The sequence below is a fragment of the Diabrotica virgifera genome, chromosome 2 (assembly GCF_917563875.1).
Source record: "Diabrotica virgifera virgifera chromosome 2, PGI_DIABVI_V3a".
In the NCBI taxonomy this organism is placed as follows: domain Eukaryota; kingdom Metazoa; phylum Arthropoda; class Insecta; order Coleoptera; family Chrysomelidae; genus Diabrotica; species Diabrotica virgifera.
Window position 1 is genome coordinate 31,803,165 of NC_065444.1, and position 19,500 is coordinate 31,822,664.

The following is a 19,500-nucleotide window of genomic DNA, read 5'->3' on the forward strand; positions in this document are numbered from 1 at the left end:
ATAACCCATATTGCGCCTGTGGTGGAATGGGAGATCTACAGCACCTAATATTGGAGTGTGGACAGTACAGACAAAATATTAAAGTGATGTATGAAAAGTTAATTGATCTAAATTGTCCTTTAGCTGTCAATTTAAACGAAATTCTTTTTCCAAAAAATAAGCAGACGTTAAAATGTCTTTACGAATATGTAACGTCCTGTAAATTTAAATTTTAAATAGGCTTAGATAATAAAATTAAAAATTGTAAAAATATCACACAAAATTGAAAAATGTATTCATTAATATATTATAACACCCTGTAAATTTAGATAATAAGTAGGCTTAGATATTAACTTAAAATTGTTATTGTAATACCATACAAAAAAAACAAATAGTCTGGCTAATTGGCTATGTCAAAGCCATTAATAAAAAAAAAAAAAAAAAAAAAAAAAAAGTTCAATTAGCCCTGAGAATATTTTTTATTGGAAAGTTTTATTAAATTTTGGTTTTGTTTTCGTTTTAAACGAGGAATACTAGAAGCCACAAACTAAAGGTAATACATTAAGATTAATTAGCCCTGAGAATATTTTTTATTGGAAAGTTTTATTAAATTTTGATTTTGTTTTCATGATTAGCAATTAAAATAATTAATTAATTAATCGAATTAATGAGATGCTGATCAATCTCATAACAGAGATAAAATAGAGAGCATAATAATACCTATAGGCCGATGAAAATCCGTATACAACAGTAGTAGAAACACGATTTTTATAAAGATCATTGACTAATGTTTAAGTAGAAATTATCGTAGATTGTTTATTAAGACAATTTTAACTTACTCAACGATTAAACGATGAAAAGTTACCCTTATTTTCTTGAAAATTAACTTTTACCTCCTCTTTGGGGAGAGAATTAGAAGATATAAGTATGTACTTTACTCATGATGGTGCTCCTTCACATTTTTAAGATTGATTATTTACTTTTTGTAGACCGTTGGATAATACTTGTACTTATGTACACGTGTACTACTTTTATGTAATCGTCTATAGTCTATGGCATAACTGTTACAAACACATTTTAGTAACTAACGAATTGCAGTTACAGTGAGGGCTCGTTTATTTATATATAGTCCAGAGAAATAAGATTTTTCTCGTGACACATCCCCCTCCAGGCCGAAACCAAATTTTTTGAGTAGTATGGGCATCTACATTAATATCCTATATGTTTCTTGCAGCCGAATTTGATTATATACATAGTTATATATAAATGAAGATAAAAAAATGGTAAATTTTCGCTTTTTTGTATATTATTAAAAAGGGAAGCATTCTAAACAAATTTGAGAATAAGAAGATTTTCAGATTTTATAAATGTTCATAACTTATGTAAAAATTAAGTTAGAACCTTCTTATTACACAGAATGCTGAGACTTCTTGTGCTTAAATTATATTTTAAATTTCAAAGCAATTAGTCAAATAGTTTAAAAGTTATTTAATCTGTTTATCCCAAATTCATTTTTTTGCAACACTATGTCAGAAAATTATGAGGTTACAGTAATAATTCGGACAGTTTATGAAAGAAAACCATTTATACTATTACCTTAATTAAAAAAAAGTGTAATTTTAGACAAAAAGTAATTTTAAACAGTGTACAATTATTTTGCAAAAACATTTCGATTTTTTGCTAACTTATAAACAATTAGAATAACTTTTAACTGTTACACGTAGAAAAATTATTTTTTTAAATTTAGAAGGACTGAATTTTTATACACATTGAGAAAGAAAAACAATTGTCCTAGGACAATTAGGGACAAAGTTAGCCCCCCCTTTTTTTAATTCACATGTTTTTGCAAAATAATTTTGCAATATTTATAATTATTTTTTGTAATTTTTTTAATTAAATTAATAGTGTAAATCTTCTTCTTTCATAAACCATCAAAAGTATTACTGTAAATCATTTTCTGGCTTATAGTGTTGCAAAAAAAATTTATTTGGGATAAACAAATTAAATAACTTTTAAACTATTTGGCGAATTGCTTTGAAATTTAGGTTATGATTTAAGCACCAGAAGACTCAACATTCCGTGTAACAAGAAGGTTCTAAGTTAATTTGTACATAAGTTATGAATATTTATAAATACTTAAAATTTGTTATTTATTTTGAAATTTTCTAAGCATCCAATAAGGATAGACATAGTTATTCAGCGAACGCCATATTAAAGTTATTTATACAGTTTATGAGTTTCTTACTCTCAAATTTGTTTAAAATGCTTAACTTTTTGGTAATAGACGAAAAAAGCGAAAATTTACCGATTTTTGATCGTCATTTGTCTATAACTATGTATATCATCAAAATTGGCTGCAGGAAACATATAGGTTATTATTATAGATATCCATACTACTCAAAAAATTTGGTTTCGGCCTGGAGGGGGTTGTGTCACCAACAAGATATTTTTTCCTTTTTTCTCTGAACTAATAAACTTGTAGTCTGAAATTAAAAAAGCATCATTCACAAATTAGATTAGATAGATATATACAGTGAGAAATAAAGTCTTACTCCCCTTGTTGCTAATTCGTTAATTTGACAGATACCACAACCCTTAATTTTTTAATAACAAAGAGTTTACAATTCATCTAAAAGATTATCAAAATTTTATTCCAAAATTGTGTTAACAGGAATAATTTTTGATAACTTATTATTATTTCTCCTTCTTTCCATTTTTGGCTTGCATTCTAGTGCATCTGCCAGCACAAGCTTAACGTTTCAGTTGACCTTGTTCACGGCAATATAAAATATATGCAATATGTATGTAAGATATTGATTAATTTGATATAATCGTATTGGTGAAAATGTTAGTAAAAAACAGGTAGCAAAACAAATGAGTTTAAATTTTTATCTATCCAGAGTAGAGCATGTTGTTTTCTCCTACTTGATCTTACGGTTCAACAGCCTAATTCGAGCCTGTGATCTCTCAGCAAACCTCTCCATTATTTACAGTCTGTAGCCATTCTTTCCCCAAGAAAATTAAAATATTTTATGTCGAAGTATATAGTGAATATTTTTACAAAAATACAATTGATCTATATGTTAGATATTATTCTCTATGGTCTCTTTTTTAAGTTAGATATACTCAAAAATACCAGACAAAATAAGGTAAAATTACAACTTTCAAGCAATAGAAATGAAAACGATTGCCCTAGATACCAAATAATTAAAATTGAGAAAAATCTAGGTGTTTTTTGTAGATAAAGTATACAATGCTATGATCGGAAAAATATAATTTAAGCAGTAAGCAAACACAAGATAATCTCAGTAATAACATATTATATAGTTTTTTAGAATATAAATGGTCTTCTAATCCTCAAACTTATAATATAATATAACTTATGGTCTTCTAATAAATAAAAGGGCTTATTGCAACTTTCACAATAACAGTATACTTTTAAACTGTACAGTAAAAATACTTATATAGTGTACTACTTATATAATCACAACAAGAGGTGCAAAATGAAATTGTGAATTACTATTCATATATCTTTGTTATAGTATAAGAGCTGTGAGACATTTTTGAGTAGGTATTTTAGGCAACCTGAAAATTTTTCAGGTGACTTTTCTATGATAGCCTAATACAAAAATGCCGGTCTGGCTGGAGGGTAGCGGTTATTTTCCCCAAAAATCCCCCCCAAAGTTAAAAAAAGGGCAAAAATTGATATTACAAAAAATACCATTGACGTGACTTTAAAGTAAATTTAAATATTCAAATATAAAGAAAATAAACAGACCAGGCGATTTGAGGGCGATTTTAACTCTGCAAGATACTTGCATGGGCGTCCCAGGATTATTTTCAGGGGATGCATCTGAACTTCACAAGATTTCATCTGAATCTGTACATACTATTAACGAGTATAAAATATACAACTATACATGCATAGCTATGTACACTCCTTCCGGGCAGGGAGGTGCAATTGTTATTTTGACAGGGTATTTTTTAATATTAAAAATAAATATTCTAAAAAAGACAGGTTTTTTTTGGTGAAATTTTCCAACTACCATGTGATCAAACAAATTACGGGTGCATATAAATGAAAAGCGCTATAGGTAAGCACCAGTGTGAGAAAGAGCGTATACCGATAGCTGTTTGCGTCCTCTGTTCTAACTGAGCGAGTCCGTTCGCTCGAGAAAAATCACGTGACCTAGCGATAACCATGTTGTTGTAACTTTTTCTTAATTAAAGGAAAATAATACGTACTATACAATACAGTGATGAGCAAGCTAATAACCGGCAAAATAGCTCAAAAGGTTGAAAACATAACACATTGCGAAACAAAAAGAGTTTCATCTCTTTTTGTTTCGAGATGTATTATGTTTTCCATCTTTTGAGCTGTTTTGCCGGTTATTAGCGCGCTCATCACTGTAGATTTTGCAAATATGATAGAAAAAAAAACAAATGTATTATTATAAATATATAGGTAGAAAAGTATTAAACTATAGACTAAATTAATTCTGTGTCTTGTACTTCTTCTTCAAACTCCTCATCTGAGCTTAAATATTCATTCTCTTCTTCTTTGTTAGACTCCCCTCAAGACTCAGATTCGTCTTCTACCTAATCTGTAAATAGTTATAATATGTATTTTGAGTTAATTAAAAGATTATTAGTGATTAATTAATTGAGTTGCTACGTATTCTTTCTTTTAAAACCAATACTTAATACTTTTCCTTATATAACCAATCACATCAGGTTTTTTATTTCTTAGTATATGACCAAAGTAGCTCATTTTTTTCCTTCATAGTGTTGAGTATTTCTTGTCTAATTTTCATCTTTCTTAATGTTTCCGCGTTTGTTACGTGTTGTGTACATTATTTTTTTACATTATTCGATAACACCACATCTCAACAATGGCAAGTCTTTCTTCAGATGCGCCCGTGGTTGTGCAGGCTTCGACTCCGTACAAAATGACAGAGAATACGTAGCAAATCAATTAATTAATCAGTAATTAATTTTTAATAAATTCTAAATGCATATTACAACTATCTACAGTTCATGTAGAAGAAGAATCTGAGTCTCGAGGGGAGTCTGACGAAGAAGAAAAGAATGAATATTTAAGCTCAGATGAGGAGTTTGAAGAAGAAGTACAAGATTCGGACACAGAATTTATTTAGTTTATAGTTTTATAATTTTCTACCTATATATTTATAATAATAAATTTGTCATTTCCTATCATATTTGCAAAATCTATTGTATAGTACGTATTATTTTCCTTTAATTAAGGAAAAGTTACTTAAAAAACTATAATATATAACAATTACTCTAACGTTTCGAGGCACAACAACATGGGTATCACCAGGTCACGTGATTTTTCTCGAGCGAACGGACTCACTTCGCTAGAACAGAGGACGCAAACAGCTATCGGTATACGCTCTTTCTCACACTGCTGCTTACCTATAGCGCTTTTCATTTATATGAACCCGTAATTTGTTTGATCACATGGCAGTTGGAAAATTTCACCAAAAAGCTGCCTTTTTTAGAATATTTATTTTTAATATTAAAAAATACCCTGTCAAAATAACAATTGTACCTCCCTGTCCAGAAGGAATATACATAGCTATGCATGTATAGTTGTATATTTTATACTTGTTAATAGTATGTACAGATTCAGATAAAATCTTCTGAAGTTAATATGCATCCCCTGAAAATAATCCTGGGACGCCCATGCAAGTATCTTGCAGAGCTAAAATCGCCCTCAAATCGCCTGGCTTGTTTATTTTCCTAATATTTGAATATTTAAATTTACTTTAAAGTCACGTCAATGATATTTTTTGTAATAACAATTTTTACCCTTTTTTAACTTTGGGGGGGGATTTTTGGGGAAAATAACCGCTCCCCTCCAGCCAGACTGGCATTTTTGTATTAGGCTATTATGGAAGAGTCACCTGAAAAATTTTCAGCTTGCCTAAAATACCTACTCAAAAATGTCTCACAGCTCTTGGACCATTAGCAATTATACAACTAGTTTCATTTGTAAGTGTGTACCGAAAAAACAAATAGAAAACAAAAAAGAAGAATAACAAAGGAGTAATAAAAAACTAAATTATACATATAGAACTATAAATTGTACTATTTAAATCACAAAATTTTCTGACTAATTGGTCTTTACTAAAGCCATCTAATTAAGTAAAAATAAATAAATAAGAACATATTTTGATTAAAAAATACAGCCAATAAAAAATAGGTAAATCTAAATATATTTACTATGGGCACAGTATAAAGAGGGAACCTCTATATACTGTGCTATGGGTTTATATCAATAATTTTTTGGAGTGCAATTAGAACGATTATTTCATTCATAGGAGATTCTGACCAATAGAAAGCTACAGAAATCTGAATTAAATCGATAATTTTTGATAATCTCCCGTCGTTAAGTATATTACGTCAGATGCCCTTCGTTGCTACGATAAAATACATTCAGTGACATTAATGACAAGTAATGTTTTAAAAATTATAAAAGTGATGACTTTCAATCGTCAAATATTTATAAAAACTGTGTGTTTAATGGTACTTACATAAATAAATTAAAATAAAATTTTCGTTTTGAACAGTTTTATTCATGAAATAATCGCAACAAATTGCACTCGACCTCTGAAATTAATATAGAATTTTTGCCCTCGTGACACTGACATAATTTCACTCGCATTCGGCTCGTGAAATTAAAACTGTCAAAGTCTCACTCGGGAAAAATTCAATAATTTCAGAGCCCTTGTGCAATTACTACTGATTATTTCATTCATAGGAGATTCTGACCAATAGAAAACTACAGAAATCTGAATTAAATCGATAATTTTTGATAATCTCCCGTCGTTAAGTATATTACGTCAGATGCCCTTCGTTGCTACGAAAAAATACATTCAGTGACATTAATGACAATTAATGTTTTAAAAATCATAAAAGTGATGACTTTCAATCGTCGAATATTTATAAAAACTGTGTGTTTAATGGTACTTACATAAATAAATTACAATAAAATTTTGGTTTTGAACAGTTTTATTCATGAAATAATTGCAACAAATTGCACTCCACCTCTGAAATTAATATAGAATTTTTGCTCTCTTGACACTTTGACATAATTTCACTCGCCTTCGGCTCGTGAAATTAAAACTGTCAAAGTGTCACTCGGGAAAAATTCAATAATTTCAGAGCTCTTGTGCAATTACTAGTGAAAACATGGATTGTTTCGGAAAAATTCAAACAAGCTTATATTTTTCTAAAAGTTTTTTTGTTAGTTTATATACTTGTTAAAGTAAAAAGTTTTACTCGCAGATTTGGCCGCTAATTGTTTATTAATTGTTTAAACAATAACAATTGTTTTGTATAAATAATTTTAAAAATGTCGTTGAATGCATCATTTTACTTTGATCAAATATGTTTCTATTTTGTTTTTGATTATGCTGAATTCGAATATGGCATTACAATTTAAAAATTAAAAAAAAAATCAATGGGAAAGTCCCCGTAGCTGGCTGTATACCATAGTTAAAAAACCATACTGAAGTAAAAACTTCTTTTGTATATTGGTATAAAAAGTTTTATTAAAAAACATAAAAGTCCTCCAAAAGGATTTGCAAAACGTTTTCAATCTGAATCAGATCATCCTCAGTGCCTAGAACGAAGTATTTCCACGTTAAAATGAATGCAAAAGGTTTAAAATTGTGACTAGGTTAAAGACCTAGTCACAACGTTAAACGTCACACCTTAAACGTTTTGCAAATCCTTTTGGAGGACTTTTATGTTTTTTAATAAAACTTTTTATACCAATATACAAAAGAAGTTTTTACTTCAGTATGGTTTTTTAATTTAAAAATTCTTATACAGAAGCTCTTATACAGTATGTCTGCGTAGCTAGGAACCACATACAAAACTTTTTTATTATCAATTTTACGAAAAAAAGTTATTCTTCATAAAATACTCTGGATAGTCAAAAATTTAAAACTCAACCATCATATATCAAATTTTATCAATTTTATATGAGTTATGTCAAAAATATAAATTTCGTTAAAGAGTACCTAAAGTACCTTCATATTCCAGAATATCAAAAAATGCTATTATGAAAATCTTTTTGAAATTAAAAACTATGTTTTAATATACAATTACATCATTCCAATCGAAACAAAAATTCAATTTTTTCTCAAATTACGGATACCCATCATCATTTTATTACAATTATGATAACTGGTTTATTAACAATTTTACGAAAAAACGTTATTCTTTATAAAATACTCTACTTGGTCTAAAATCTAAGATACAACTAACAGATATTAAACTTTTGCAATTTTATACGAGGTATGTAAAAAATGTGAATTTTACTTAAGAGATGTGCCTTTATTATTCACCATATTTTAATTAAAAGGAATTAATTGAACACTGAAACATATTTTTTAATTCCAAACAACTTTTCTTTATAACAATTTTCGATATTGTGAAATATAAAGGTACTTTACTTTTAAGTGAAATTCATATTTTTTGACATACCTCGTATAAAATTAATAAAATTTGACATTTGATGGTTGCATCTTAGATAATATACGATGCAGAGTATTTTATAAAGAATAACTTTTTCTCGTAAAACTAATAATAAAACAGTTATCAATAGGTTTCAAGTTACGCAGACATACTGTATAAGAGCAAATTTTTTTTTGTTGAACATTTATTATTGTTGAAGCTTATTATTAAATGTATTTCAGGTAAGTTTTATAGAAAAAAGTTTTGATCACTTTGTATAAACATTTTTTTAACTGGTAATTTTCGGTTTTTGTATTACATTTTTGTAATCTTCCTTAATTTTCTCAAAAACGCATAGTTTATTTCATTTCTAAAGTAAAATAATTCAATGCATTTAAAAGATTACATCTTAAGCTTTAAAAAATCACCTACAAAACTATAATAAATCTGTTCAAACTTGAGTAATACCGTCTTAAACTGGTGGTAATTCTGTAAAACTACGAAGTTTTCAAAAATTACATTTTTTGAAACGTCGTATCATTTGAATTAAATTTTTGAGATTTTTTTTGAGAGAAACATGGTCAATGTGGTTTTTATGAACTATTTTATTATACAGGGTGTCCCGAAAAGATTGGTCATAAATTATACCACAGATTCTGGGGTCAAAAATAGGTTGATTAAACCTCACTTACCTATATACAATAGTGCACACAAAAAAAGTTACAGCCCTTTGAAGTTGCAAAATGCAAATCGATTTTTTTTCATATATCGAAAACTCTGAGATTTTTTATTGAAAATTGACATGTGGCTTTTTTACGACAGCAATATCTTAAAAAAAATTAAGTAAAATCTGTGCACCCCATACAAATTTTATGGGGGTTTTGTTCCCTTAAACCCCCCCAAAATTTTGTGTACGTTCCAATTAAATTATTATTGTGGAACTATTAGTTAAACACATTATTTTTAAAACTTTTTTGCCTCTTAGTACTTTTTCGATAAGCCAGTGTTTATCGAGATATTTTGAATATTTGTCGAATCCACCACATATTTGTATACGGTTAAGTACGGTTATAGAGACCTGTTAATAATCTGAAAATTTATTTATAATTTACATTTTTAGGTATATTTTGAAAAAGAAGCTACATCTCGATAAAAGGTGACTTATGAACAAAAGACTAAGAGACAAAAGTTTTAAAAACACTGTGTTTAACTAATGGCACCACAATAATAGTTTAATTGGAACGTACACAAACATTAGAGGGGGTTTAAAGGAACAAAACCCCCATAAAATTTTTACGTAAATATATTGAAAAAGAAGCCGCATCTCAATAAAAACTGGCTTATCGAAAAAATACTAGGAGGCAAAAAAGTTTTAAAAACGTTGTGTTTAACTAATAGTACCACAATAATGAATTAATTGGAACGTACACAAAAGTTTGGGGGGGTTTAAGGGAACAAAATCCCCATAAATTTTTTATGGGGTGGACAAATTTCACTATAATTTTGTTTTAAGATATTCCTGACATAAGAATTATACATGTCCATTTTCAATAAAAAATCTCTAATAGTTTTCGATATATTGAAAAAAATCGATTTTCATTTTGTAACTTCAAAGGGCTGTAACTTTTTTTGTGAGCACATTTGTACTAAGGTAAGTTAGGTTCAATCGAACTATTTTTGACCCCAGAGTGTGTGGTATAATTTATGACCATTCTTTTCGGGACACCCTGTATAACTGGAATCTTTCAATATTGAATTTAAAAAACTTACAAATACCAAAACTTTTACCGTATTTTCAGTCCCATCGGCATTTCACCCACATTCCAATAACACCTTTTGAAAGGAACTCATCAAAAAAACTTGAAAAAGTTTTTACTTTTGCCGCCGCACAATTGATTTGCCGCGCTTTTTACTACCGACTCAGGTCTGCGTGCTTTTGGGACAGATGAAACGCGTGCACTGAAAACGCTGAAACTCCCGATCCCGAAAATTTCAGGATCACTGCGCCAGCCGGCATGTCCTCTCGCCGGTCTGTTGCTTTATTTTGGAAAATCACCAACATAAACAGAAGTCAACACTCACACAACTGTATTAGTTGATGTTGGACTTTATAAAGTTTGGTAAAGTTTTACAATTTCCTGGATGAACTGGAATAGTACCAATTAAATGATAGTTTCTAGTGCTTTGTGACAACTCTAATACTTTTACAAATACATACTTCTAGTTGTCCACTAAGGGTCATTTCAACTCTATAAAACTACATTAGTTGAATTAGATTGATGTAGGTTAATCATATTAAATTTTGCCTTAAACATTTTTTATTTGCACATTTTTATAGAATTTTATTAAGAGTTTTATTTTAAAATTATTTTATTGAGATGATTAAATTATATTGAACTCACTTTTTATTGCCCAGAACGTTGGATTTATGAGGTATATTTCTTCTACAACAAAAAGCGCACTGATGTTATAAAGTATGATCTAAAAGTTTTGGCACAAAATTAGGAATAAGAAAAGGATCTAGAAGTTGGTTTATTATTATAATTGCAAAATAAGCCACAATTTGGCTTATTACAATTAGAATTAGAATACAATAATTAGAACAGAAAATTACATAAATGCCACAAAGAAATAGCTTCAGAACAATAGAAGTTGGTTGGACGGATACCCAAAGCTAAAATCTGTCGATTATTCCAGAATAAAACATTTCACTCAGAACCATTTATAGAACAATACCGGAGTGCAAGCAGGAAACACCATGTCTGAATCTCCCAAAAAGTGAAAGACAACTTGCATTTACTGCACAGAGGGAAGATATAGATAGAGGTGAGAAGAGACAAAAAACAGATTGGAATATCAACGAGGAGACTGACTCGTCAATACAGATCTTCTGCATACTACTATACATACAGTTGGAAAAATGAGGGAACACCCATGAACGATTACATCAATCACTTATTTTGTATTTGCTGTCTTTTTCTATGATCGTTCCTGGGTATTCTTTCATTTTTCCGAGTGTATATAAATATTAAGTATTTTCTATGGGAAATAAATATATATAAATATATAAATATATAATAAATAGCATGACATCATTAATTCAATTTCTAAATATATTCTTCCATATATATTTATTTTTCTTAATATGTATGCGAGTTGGGGTGTTATGAATAGGATCGTATCCAACTTGGTGTCTATGCATTTTGACGTTGCGACCCTGACAGAAATTGTGGGGACATCTGGTGACTGTCTCAATTTGAATCAAACAAATTTTCCTATTGGGCTGACCAACTATTCCTATATAAACAAGGCTATAAATTTTTGCAAAAAAATTATTAAGTATTACTAAAATTGAAGCTAATAAAAATCGAAATAAATTTCTTACTAGAAAAACCTATTAATGTTAACTAAAAGTGAGTTATAGGTACGGTGACCATATCTTTTTAAAGAAAAAAAAAGTACAAAAAACAAAAATGTATTAAAAACGCAAAATGTATCTTGTTATTGGACAAATATAACTTTTTGGCATTAAAAATAAATAAACTATGTAGCTAAACATAAAAAATTATATCAATTAAACTAAACATAACACATTGCATTAACTTTGAAAAAGTTCCAAGCCTGTAATTAAGAGTTTTTAGATAACGGAACTGGAATAGCCTCATCTTATTCCGGTTTTTTGCATCATTCATATTTTTCTGAACTTAAAATTAATTTAAGTAGGTCCGGCTTCGACTGAAGTAAATGAAACATTTCATACAAGTCTCACCAAAATTTGCGTACACCAGCATCGCTGCCTTGATATGGACATTTGTGACTTTTCCGACGTCCAATAATAATTATTTATTACAGAAAAAAAACGCTCGAAAGCCGCACTAGTACTCGGAAGACAAAAAATAAATTCGCATAATATTTGTAAGTTTTTCAGTTTGAATTGATCTGCACACTTAAAAACTTTAAGCCTTCAATCCTGAGTATTTTTTTTTCTTCTCTGTTTCACTCAGCAATTTTTTCACTTGTAGCCACGTCTTTCAAAATTCCCAGTTCGTCAAAGAGTTGATCTTCGTTTAACATGGTTGCCTTGATATACAATTTAAAAGCTTCGAGAGAATAACAAACATCGTTCCATGTTATTTCACTTCTTATGGGAGCTCCACACTCTCGCCGAAGTCGATTGAGGTTCAACAAGTACGAGAGTGTAGACGGCCACCTTGTGTAACTTTGCCTCACTTCGTTCTACTTCCATTCTCTGTCAGTCTGGTCAAAGGGATCTTTCTCGGTATCGCACCGCTCTTTGTCCGCTTTGTCGGTATCGCACTTCCTCGCGAAGTAGAACGAGTGTGTAGAGAGGGTACTTCGGACTTCGGTCAACTTTGGCGAAGTAACTTCGCCGAGCGTGTGGAGCCCGCTTTAGATCTATGCCTTTGAATAGTTTAAATTCATGAAAATTTGTACTCCAGTTTTCTAGGTAGGTTACACATTTTGTGTAAAAATGTTTCACTTGTGCAGTGAAGTTTTGTGTACGACCACCGCACCATAAGCCTGATGTCTCACACACTTAAAATGTTTTTAAAGATCATTGGTAAACGCATTTCACTTCGGATTCACTTCACTTTGGATTTACACTACTAATCCAGAGATGCTTGGATGTGAACCAGGATATGTACGTCTGTTTCATAGATTACAACAAGGCTTTCGATAAAGTCCGCCACAAAGAGCTAATGGACATCCTCAAAGCAAAACAATTACAATACAATGACCTTTGAATTATAACAAATCTATATTATAAACAGCAGGCACACATACGCATTAACGAACACACATCAGAAGAGTTCGAAATTGAAAGAGGAGGGCGACAGGGGTGTGTATTGTCACTACTACTATTAAATGCATACTCTGAAGAAATTATGAAAAAAGTTCTTGAGGGAGAAACAGCAGGAATAAAGGTACCTAAATGGAACGCCAATTAATAACATTAACATAATACCATAATTAATAACATTAAAAGCTAATGAACAAGATAGTTGAGTATGGAGAACAATATGGATTATCAGTATACATCAAGAAAACTAAATTTATGAGGATATCAAAAATCCAAAATAATGATAAAAGCCTGACAATTAAAAATAAAACTTTAGAACAAGTTGAAAACTACAACTATCTTGGCACAATAATTAATCACACAAACTATTACTCCAAAGAAATCAAAGTTCGAATAGAGAAGGCAAGAACCAACTTCAATAAAATGAGAAAGGTAGTTTGTGCAAGAGAACTGAAATAATTAAGACTTGAGAGTAAGACGACTTTACACTACATGATTTATCACGTGATTTATCATATGATTTTTCCTATGACGAGCCGCATGACATGCTTATGATAAAACACAATGTTTATGGCACAATCATATGACAAATCACACAGTGTAAACATGTAAATTTCACTCCATGACCAAATCATATGACAAATCACATGATAAATCATGTAATGTAAAGTCGACTTTGGCTGCAAGGTGTTACATTTTCTCGACTCTGCTTTACGGGATAGAAGCATGGTCAATTAATGTGTCGACTAGGTACTAAAAAGTTGGAAGCATTTGAACTGTGGGTGAAGGTACCTGAATATAGCATGGACCGAGTCTGTAACAAACAACGAAGTCATGAGAAGAGTCAACAAAAGAATGGAAATATTGGAAACCATCAAGACACAAAAGCTGCAATACCTGGAACAGTATACAAAGTAGTAAAAGTAGTAAAAGATAAAAATATTCATTTTTTAGAAAAAATAAGTACATTCGCGTGTCCTTAGAAAGGTTTTAAGGTACATTAGGACAATATTTAAAAATAAGTACTGTCCTACTTAAATAAGTACATATGGTCACATTATGCATTTTATAACATAAGCTTATTTAACATTTTTTGTCAAAGTAATTAGAAATAACTATCCAAACAAATTTTCCTATTGGGCTGACCAACTATTCCTATATAAACAAGGCTATAAGTTTTTGCAAAAAAATTATTAAGTATTACTAAAATTGAAGCTAATAAAAATCGAAATAAATTTCTTACTAGAAAAACCTATTAATGTTAACTAAAAGTGAGTTATAGGTATTTAATGTATATTTTCTTCGGCAAGTACCCAAATCTGAGTATTCAAGCTTAAATTATGGGAAAATTATGCATTTTATAACATAAGATTATTTAACATTTTTTTGTCAAAGTAATTAGAAATAACTATCCAAACAAATTTTCCTATTGGGCTGACCAACTATTCCTATATAAACAAGGCTATAAGTTTTTGCAAAAAAATTATTAAGTATTACTAAAATTGAAGCTAATAAAAAGCGAAATAAATTTCTTACTAGAAAAACCTATTAATGTTAACTAAAAGTGAGTTATAGGTATTTAATGTATATTTTCTTCGGCAAGTACCCAAATCTAAGTATTCAAGCTTAAATAACGGGAAAATTATGCATTTTATAACATAAGATTATTTAACATTTTTTGTCAAAGTAATTAGAAATAACTATCCAAACAAATTTTCCTATTGGGCTGACCAACTATTCCTATATAAACAAGGCTATAAGTTTTTGCAAAAAAATTATTAAGTATTACTAAAATTGAAGCTAATAAAAAGCGAAATAAATGTCTTACTAGAAAAACCTATTAATGTTAACTAAAAGTGAGTTATAGGTATTTAATGTATATTTTCTTCGTCGAGTACCCAAATCTAAGTATTCAAGCTTAAATAACGGGAAAATTATGCATTTTATAACATAAGATTATTTAACATTTTTTGTCAAAGTAATTAGAAATAACTATCCAAACAAATTTTCCTATTGGGCTGACCAACTATTCCTATATAAACAAGGCTATAAGTTTTTGCAAAACAATTATTAAGTATTACTAAAATTGAAGCTAATAAAAAGCGAAATAAATGTCTTACTAGAAAAACCTATTAATGTTAACTAAAAGTGAGTTATAGGTATTTAATGTATATTTTCTTAGGCGAGTACCCAAATCTAAGTATTCAAGCTTAAATAACGGGAAAATTATGCATTTTATAACATAAGATTATTTAACATTTTTTGTCAAAGTAATTAGAAATAACTATCCAAACAAATTTTCCTATTAGGCTGACCAACTATTCCTATATAAACAAGGCTATAAGTTTTTGCAAAAAAATTATTAAGTATTACTAAAATTGAAGCTAATAAAAAGCGAAATAAATGTCTTACTAGAAAAACCTATTAATGTTAACTAAAAGTGAGTTATAGGTATTTAATGTGTATTTTCTTAGGCGAGTACCCAAATCTAAGTATTCAAGCTTAAATAACGGGAAAATTATGCATTTTATAACATAAGATTATTTAACATTTTTTGTCAAAGTAATTAGAAATAACTATCCAAACAAATTTTCCTATTGGGCTGACCAACTATTCCTATATAAACAAGGCTATAAGTTTTTGCAAAACAATTATTAAGTATTACTAAAATTGAAGCTAATAAAAAGCGAAATAAATGTCTTACTAGAAAAACCTATTAATGTTAACTAAAAGTGAGTTATAGGTATTTAATGTATATTTTCTTAGGCGAGTACCCAAATCTAAGTATTCAAGCTTAAATAACGGGAAAATTATGCATTTTATAACATAAGATTATTTAACATTTTTTGTCAAAGTAATTAGAAATAACTATCCAAACAAATTTTCCTATTAGGCTGACCAACTATTCCTATATAAACAAGGCTATAAGTTTTTGCAAAACAATTATTAAGTATTACTAAAATTGAAGCTAATAAAAAGCGAAATAAATGTCTTACTAGAAAAACCTATTAATGTTAACTAAAAGTGAGTTATAGGTATTTAATGTATATTTTCTTAGGCGAGTACCCAAATCTAAGTATTCAAGCTTAAATAACGGGAAAATTATGCATTTTATAACATAAGATTATTTAACATTTTTTGTCAAAGTAATTAGAAATAACTATCCAAACAAATTTTCCTATTAGGCTGACCAACTATTCCTATATAAACAAGGCTATAAGTTTTTGCAAAAAAATTATTAAGTATTACTAAAATTGAAGCTAATAAAAAGCGAAATAAATGTCTTACTAGAAAAACCTATTAATGTTAACTAAAAGTGAGTTATAGGTATTTAATGTGTATTTTCTTAGGCGAGTACCCAAATCTAAGTATTCAAGCTTAAATAACGGGAAAATTATGCATTTTATAACATAAGATTATTTAACATTTTTTGTCAAAGTAATTAGAAATAACTATCCAAACAAATTTTCCTATTAGGCTGACCAACTATTCCTATATAAACAAGGCTATAAGTTTTTGCAAAAAAATTATTAAGTATTACTAAAATTGAAGCTAATAAAAAGCGAAATAAATGTCTTACTAGAAAAACCTATTAATGTTAACTAAAAGTGAGTTATAGGTATTTAATGTATATTTTCTTAGGCGAGTACCCAAATCTAAGTATTCAAGCTTAAATAACGGGAAAATTATGCATTTTATAACATAAGATTATTTAACATTTTTTGTCAAAGTAATTAGAAATAACTATCCAAACAAATTTTCCTATTAGGCTGACCAACTATTCCTATATAAACAAGGCTATAAGTTTTTGCAAAAAAATTATTAAGTATTACTAAAATTGAAGCTAATAAAAAGCGAAATAAATGTCTTACTAGAAAAACCTATTAATGTTAACTAAAAGTGAGTTATAGGTATTTAATGTGTATTTTCTTAGGCGAGTACCCAAATCTAAGTATTCAAGCTTAAATAACGGGAAAATTATGCATTTTATAACATAAGATTATTTAACATTTTTTGTCAAAGTAATTAGAAATAACTATCCAAACAAATTTTCCTATTGGGCTGACCAACTATTCCTATATAAACAAGGCTATAAGTTTTTGCAAAAAAATTATTAAGTATTACTAAAATTGAAGCTAATAAAAAGCGAAATAAATGTCTTACTAGAAAAACCTATTAATGTTAACTAAAAGTGAGTTATAGGTATTTAATGTGTATTTTCTTAGGCGAGTACCCAAATCTAAGTATTCAAGCTTAAATAACGGGAAAATTATGCATTTTATAACATAAGATTATTTAACATTTTTTGTCAAAGTAATTAGAAATAACTATCCAAACAAATTTTCCTATTGGGCTGACCAACTATTCCTATATAAAGAAGGCTATAAGTTTTTGCAAAACAATTATTAAGTATTACTAAAATTGAAGCTAATAAAAAGCGAAATAAATGTCTTACTAGAAAAACCTATTAATGTTAACTAAAAGTGAGTTATAGGTATTTAATGTATATTTTCTTAGGCGAGTACCCAAATCTAAGTATTCAAGCTTAAATAACGGGAAAATTATGCATTTTATAACATAAGATTATTTAACATTTTTTGTCAAAGTAATTAGAAATAACTATCCAAACAAATTTTCCTATTGGGCTGACCAACTATTCCTATATAAACAAGGCTATAAGTTTTTGCAAAAAAATTATTAAGTATTACTAAAATTGAAGCTAATAAAAAGCGAAATAAATGTCTTACTAGAAAAACCTATTAATGTTAACTAAAAGTGAGTTATAGGTATTTAATGTGTATTTTCTTAGGCGAGTACCCAAATCTAAGTATTCAAGCTTAAATAACGGGAAAATTATGCATTTTATAACATAAGATTATTTAACATTTTTTGTCAAAGTAATTAGAAATAACTATCCAAACAAATTTTCCTATTGGGCTGACCAACTATTCCTATATAAACAAGGCTATAAGTTTTTGCAAAAAAATTATTAAGTATTACTAAAATTGAAGCTAATAAAAAGCGAAATAAATGTCTTACTAGAAAAACCTATTAATGTTAACTAAAAGTGAGTTATAGGTATTTAATGTATATTTTCTTAGGCGAGTACCCAAATCTAAGTATTCAAGCTTAAATAACGGGAAAATTATGCATTTTATAACATAAGATTATTTAACATTTTTTGTCAAAGTAATTAGAAATAACTATCCAAACAAATTTTCCTATTGGGCTGACCAACTATTCCTATATAAACAAGGCTATAAGTTTTTGCAAAAAAATTATTAAGTATTACTAAAATTGAAGCTAATAAAAAGCGAAATAAATGTCTTACTAGAAAAACCTATTAATGTTAACTAAAAGTGAGTTATAGGTATTTAATGTATATTTTCTTAGGCGAGTACCCAAATCTAAGTATTCAAGCTTAAATAACGGGAAAATTATGCATTTTATAACATAAGATTATTTAACATTTTTTGTCAAAGTAATTAGAAATAACTATCCAAACAAATTTTCCTATTGGGCTGACCAACTATTCCTATATAAACAAGGCTATAAGTTTTTGCAAAAAAATTATTAAGTATTACTAAAATTGAAGCTAATAAAAAGCGAAATAAATGTCTTACTAGAAAAACCTATTAATGTTAACTAAAAGTGAGTTATAGGTATTTAATGTATATTTTCTTAGGCGAGTACCCAAATCTAAGTATTCAAGCTTAAATAACGGGAAAATTATGCATTTTATAACATAAGATTATTTAACATTTTTTGTCAAAGTAATTAGAAATAACTATCCAAACAAATTTTCCTATTGGGCTGACCAACTATTCCTATATAAACAAGGCTATAAGTTTTTGCAAAAAAATTATTAAGTATTACTAAAATTGAAGCTAATAAAAAGCGAAATAAATGTCTTACTAGAAAAACCTATTAATGTTAACTAAAAGTGAGTTATAGGTATTTAATGTATATTTTCTTAGGCGAGTACCCAAATCTAAGTATTCAAGCTTAAATAACGGGAAAATTATGCATTTTATAACATAAGATTATTTAACATTTTTTGTCAAAGTAATTAGAAATAACTATCCAAACAAATTTTCCTATTGGGCTGACCAACTATTCCTATATAAACAAGGCTATAAGTTTTTGCAAAAAAATTATTAAGTATTACTAAAATTGAAGCTAATAAAAAGCGAAATAAATGTCTTACTAGA

The 19,500-nt window shown here is 28.5% G+C and overlaps 1 protein-coding gene across 2 annotated transcripts in view; it reads right to left on the minus strand.

Moving 5' to 3' along the window:
* Positions 1-10,407, minus strand: part of LOC114337816 (relaxin receptor 2) — an 800,386-nt gene extending 789,979 nt beyond the window's left edge. The window contains exon 1 of one of the 2 annotated variants that reach the window (XM_050643561.1): positions 10,300-10,407. The gene's annotated coding sequence lies outside the window, so the exon portion shown is untranslated. Of the gene's footprint in view, positions 1-10,254 lie in introns of both variants that reach the window. The other variant, XM_050643559.1, reaches the window with a different exon arrangement.
* Between the last annotated feature and the right edge of the window lie 9,093 nt (positions 10,408-19,500).